Source organism: Lepisosteus oculatus, chromosome 2 (assembly GCF_040954835.1).
Source record: "Lepisosteus oculatus isolate fLepOcu1 chromosome 2, fLepOcu1.hap2, whole genome shotgun sequence".
Taxonomy (NCBI): domain Eukaryota; kingdom Metazoa; phylum Chordata; class Actinopteri; order Semionotiformes; family Lepisosteidae; genus Lepisosteus; species Lepisosteus oculatus.
This window is the reverse complement of record NC_090697.1, coordinates 8,399,815-8,405,814: the sequence shown is the minus strand read 5'-3', so window position 1 is coordinate 8,405,814 and position 6,000 is coordinate 8,399,815.

The following is a 6,000-nucleotide window of genomic DNA, read 5'->3' as shown; positions in this document are numbered from 1 at the left end:
TGTGATTCGTCCCAAAATCTGTCAAAGGAGGCTAATGAAGCCAATACAGAGCATCTCAATGTAACTCCAGTACCAAATCTCCATGCTTCAATTTTAGAAACGCCAATTCCAAATGACTTACCAGACCCTAGTCAAAATGTGTTAGAGGACTTAACACAAACTCTGCTGCCAGACCCAGATCGAAGTTTGTCACAAAATCCATCTCAGCTATCTGATCCATACCAAGCTATGATACATGACCCTCAACCAGCTCCACTCCCTGCCCGGCAATCATTGATTCAGAATCTGTCTCTGTTACCTCCCCAAAAGATTTTACAAGATTCGAGTGAAACTGCACTACCACCTCCTCAACCTGTTGTTTTACAAGATGCAAATAAATGTTTGTTACACAATCAGGATTCTTTACCTAACCGAACTCCAAACTGGTTTCATCTGAATCAGCCTCCAGATGCAACTCAGACTCCTTTGCTACATCCAAACATATATCCACTAGAATTAAGTTTATTGGAAGCCAAAACAAAAGAGGAGCCAGTTTGTAGTAGCAGCTGTACGGAAAATAGTACTCCGTATTTTCAGCAGGCATTGCCTGTTAATGAAGCTTGTGATAATGGAAGAATAGCTGTGAATTCTGACCACACAGAACTAGAGCCTTTAGAGCAGCCGGAATCGCTTTTGAAAAGCGGACCAAACGAGATTAACGAAAGCACGCAAGATACACTGTCTAGTTCTTTACAGCAAATCCCGAATAATGTCTCAGCTGTGAAAACCGAGGGTTTAGGTGAAATGACCGTTCCCAGACCGCTGCCTGTATCTCCGGAAGTGACTGTTCCAAACACTAGTTCTCTACCTGCTGCTGTGATTGGAGGAATAAATGTCATTCCACCGTCTGTATACAAGAGCAGTGTGCTGAAAGCTGAAGGTGAAAAACAAGCCAGTATGGAAGGTTCTGTAAAGGTTGTCCAGAGGTTTAACTGCACGTTTGAGACTTGCACTCGGAACTACAGTTCTACAAGAAGCGTCAGTAAGCACATGAAGGCAGCACACCCTGAATACTATGCCGAATTAAAACTGGCTCGCAAGAACAAGAAAGTTGTAAGGACTCCTATCAAAAATGTTTCCAGTGATGGGAAGCTTGTTTTTTTAATTCCAAGTGCTAAGAAGGGCAAAATACCCGTTTCACAAATTAATACAACAAACACAATGCTACCATTCACTTCTACAGTAGCAAACCCAGCTTTTACTTCACTCGCAGCAAATATAACAAGCCAGGTTTTGCCAACCCAAATAGAGAACATCATAAATCCAATCATGTTGTCCCATTTAGGTAATCCTCAAAACCAAAGTATACCACTACAGTCAAAAATTGAAGCTAATCCACTCTTGCTGTCACAAAATGAAAACACTCCAAATCTCACTTTACAAACTGAAAGTCCTGCGAAACTGTTACCTTTGCATCTGCAAGTTCTTGCCAGTCAACTGTCTTCTCAGATGAACAAAACTACGTTGGATGTTCTGACACAAGTATGTGTAACAAATCAAGCTGCAGTCACTCGAAGCAATACAGTAACCCCCCTTCCAAATGCTCAAGCAAGTTGTTCAATAAATCCAACTTTGATTTCTCAGTCCAGTTCAGTTGTAGTACCACAGATGCATAATAGGGGAGGTCAGGTTTTGGATTCGCCACCAGATGGAAACGTGGAACCAACTGTGATGCCTCAACTGAGCATTAATTCAGATTCCCTTTTAACCCCACAGTTAGTAGAAAGTACAAATTCAGTTTTAGCAACACGGAATGAAACAGATCGGGTTGATGTACAAACTCATAATGCTGAAAAAGCATGTCCACATTTGCCATTAGATCATGGCTCCAATCCAACAGCACCCACCTCATGTGAAAGTTCACATCTACGTTATTCTTCAAATGTGATCAATGATATAAATTCTAATGAATCCCCGCAAGTGGGTAGTATGGCAAAGATAGCACTACCCCAGCTTAATTCATCAAATCCTAATCTGCCTTCTAACGTGGAAGAGCTGACGAAGCCTTTGCTGCCCTCAGCAATGGAAAATATATCCCATCCATTATTGCCTTCCTACTTGGAGAGCTTGAAGGTACCATCAGTTCTATCAGGTCAGCTAGAACCTCCAGTGAATCCTCTTCTCCTACCACAAATCGGAAGCAATTCCTTACCTCCTTTCTCTTCTCCGGTAGAAGGAGTAGCTAATCCACCAGTCCAAGGCAGTATTGATTCCGTTTTTCCATCCCAAGGCAATAATACCATGCAGGCAAGAGCTAATGTTATCCAACACAGGCTGCCTAGTGTGCCGAAATCAGAAGATGAAACTCTGAAAGTAAAAAGAACCAAACACAACAAGAGAGCAAAGTGGCCAGCTATTGTAAAAGATGGCAAGTTCATCTGCAGTAGGTGCTTCAGAGAGTTCCCCAGTCCAAAATCACTTGGTGGGCATTTGTCAAAGCGTTCTCATTGTGTACCTTTTGAAGAAACTAGTATGACTCCAGAGTTTCAGCAGAATCCAATACCTCCTTCATTTCTTGCTGATCTTATTCTTAATCAGCAGTTATCTGCAAACCTGAACCCCGGTATGTCTTTGAAAGACCAGTCAAGTCAGTCACTAGAGCCCAGTGACCATACAGAGCGAAGGTTTTTCCCGAATGTGATTTTCCCCCAAGCTAATGGTGCAGCTTGTGATTCCAGTGAAGTTGAACAAAATAATGAGATTCTGAAGCAATCTTTAGAAACTGCAACCATTCCAAATCTCTTTGAGCCCTCTGGAATTTCACAGCAGACGTTTCAGAATCCTTGTGGTACTTTCCAATCAGATGGACGTTTGCCAGAAAGCACAGTCATACAACACACTGGAAAAATCCAAGTAAAGACAGAAAATGATAGCTCTGGGGAAGATATGCCCAAGGGAGGAGAGCTTGGGTTTTGTAATGATATATTTTCTGATCCTCTGCTTTCACAGATGCTAACAGATAATAATTCCCAGCTTTCTTTAAATAATCTAAGCCTTGTAACAAACCATCTCAACCAAATATTGAGAGCCGAATCACTCCTAATGAAGAGTAAAGGAAATGAAGACCCACAGGTTAACACGGGAAGCCTGCAGCAAAACATCTTACCGAATGATGGATTGCTGGCTGCAATGGCTAGCCTAACACAGAATTTATTGTCAAATCCATTGCTACAGGTGGCTCCAGCAATCCCCCAGCAGCCTTTAAAAGTACAACAGGATCAGCCTAATGATGCTACTCAAAAGAAAAGGAATGTGAAGAAAAAATTGCGTGCCCAGATCTTGGCTGCTGATCTTTTAAAGTCTGGGAAAACAGGGAATTTATTGGAACCATTAGATCCTGTGGCAAATACCAGTTTACAGCAAAACTCGGAGTTTGTTGAGAGAAGGCAGAGCTCAGAGTTGTCCGAGGTGATTCAGACCGCATCCACCAGTGAGCAGAAAATTAAAATGAACAATGATGGAGTAGCAGTGAATGATGTTTCAGTGGCATTGATGAGTAACTCTCTGCCTAGTGGGGAGTCCCCCCTGGGCCCAGGAGTGTCCCTTCCAAGGGAAGAGTCTACAAATAATCAAGATTCAGGCTGTGGCATTGAAAAAGATGATGAAAAAATAATGGAAATTCAAAGAGCTTTTGAGAGACTAAATTTAAATAAAGAAAGTAATGAGGATAGTCATGCAGCCAATGCTGTAACTTTAAATAATCATGTGGATGCTCCAAAGCCCGTTATTGTAACCAAGGAAGTTCAGTCCGTTGAAACCCTTATTAAGCCGTTTGTATGCGAAAGTGAAGGTTGTTCCTACAGTGCTATGACAAAGGATGCATTATTCAAACACTATTCTAAAGTGCACAATTACACCGAAGACATGATGAATGAGATCCGGAAGAACCAATTGAAGTTTGCTCCATTTCGTTGTCAGATTTGCAATAAGACGTTTACCAGAAACTCAAATCTGCGAGCACATTGTCAGACAGTGCATTGCTTATCACAGGAGGATATGATTAGGATGAAAATAAAACGTCCATATAGCAGGAAATCTGAAAAGCCACCTCCTGGCTTGTTGTGCAACAGTGGAGTTACAGCGAACAAAAATAATCCTCTCTGTGTTGAGAATGTGCCCGACTTGAGTCAGATGAAAGCTAATGAGAGTGCTAAGCAGGTGTGTCTTTCTCTAGAGTTTAAGAAGGAGCCATCGGAAGTGTCCACTGTACAGAATACATTTCCGATGGAAGAAAATGTGACTGTGAAGAAACCAGAATACACTTTAAGTTCATTCGAAGGGAATTCGGCACCCAGCCAGGCCATTGGGGAGCTATCAGAAGATAACCAGCTGTCACACCCTGTGCAGCCAATGCCAGAGATACCTGTAGCCAGGCAGACAGCAGAAGTCCAATCTCCACTGGCCCTTCCTGTCACTGGGCCTCTTGTAGAAGCACAGGCTCCAGTGCTACTTCCTGGAGCTGAGCAATCTTCAGCAGGGCAGCTTGCAGTGGGGCTGGCTGTCACTGGGCAGCCTACCGTGAGCTCTCTGCCTGCGGGAGCCTCTGTAGCACAGCAGCCTGTAGCAGGGATACTTGCCGCAGGACAAGCAGCTCTTGGTTTATTCTCGGCAGCAGGTTGTGGCCCAGACACGTTGAAGAAGCCTAAATTGAGCAAGCCTAAAGTGGAAAAACCCCAAACCGAAAAACTTCGGAAGACAAAACCTAAGGAAAGGAAGGAAAAAAAAGCAGTAGCAAAAGACGATGAGACTGTCTGTTCTTACAGTCCATACAGACCGTACCGCTGTGTACACCAAGGCTGCTTTGCTGCCTTCACAATACAGCAGAACTTAATTCTTCATTACAGAGCTGTGCATCAGTCTGAGCTGCCTCGTTTTGACAACGACAACGAAGAAGAATCGGATGAGGTCAGAGATGAGGTGGAAGAGGAGGAGCATCAGATCAAAGAGTTCAGGTGCCAAGTCAAAGACTGCTCAAGAATATTCCCAGAAGTGACTAGTCTCTTGCAGCACTACCTGCATCTTCACAAATTTAGCCTGGATGAAGCTGGAGCTCTGATGTCGAACATGAACTTGGGGAGGTTTCAGTGTGACCAGGCTAATTGCACAGCTTCTTTTACTGCATTTTGGAAGTACATCAGCCACATTCAAGGGGACCATGAAAATAAAGTTCTCAAGAGTGAAGGAGGGGAAGGTTTGTTTAAATGCGACTGTGAGGGTTGTGACCGTGTCTATGCCACCAGATCCAATCTGTTGCGACACCTCTTGAAAAAGCACAGAGAGTACCACAGAGCCCATTTAATCAGACCAAGGAAAAAATATAGCCAAGAAACTGGATCTAAAATCAAACACTTTAACAAGAAGTCGAAGTCCGCTGGAGTTAAACTGAATGGGAAAGAGAATGTTCAAAATAATAAGAAGCCAAAATTCAAGAGAAATGACAAAAGGAGAAGAAATAGTTCAAAGAGAGCCTTCTGGACAAAATTTGAGAGACCTACGTTGAAAACCAATGAGGAAGCTTTGGCCATGTGTACTAAAAAATTCCCTTTACAGTTTCCTTGCATGATAAAAGGCTGTTTTTCAGTTGTAAGCTCTGAACGCAACATCTTCAGACACTATACAACACATAGTCTAACAGATCGATACATAGAGGAGCGAAGAGGTGATTTTATTCTTTGCAAGAAGCGTTCACATCACAGGTATAAAGCAAAATCGACTAAAAGAGACAGGGAGACTGAGAAATCGGAGGGCACTGTGACAGAGACTTCAGACAATGAAGATACAGCGGAGACCTGCCCCGAAGGAAGTGAAACTGAGAGCTCAAAAGCAATTTCCTGTAAGGATGAGGCTGACGAAAATACCGAATTGTCCGATGCCAAGCAGTCCACTGATGAAAGTTCTGGAGTCAAACCCACTAGGAAGAGGAAAGCCAGACGGAAATGGGCCCTGACTGTGTCGAACGTG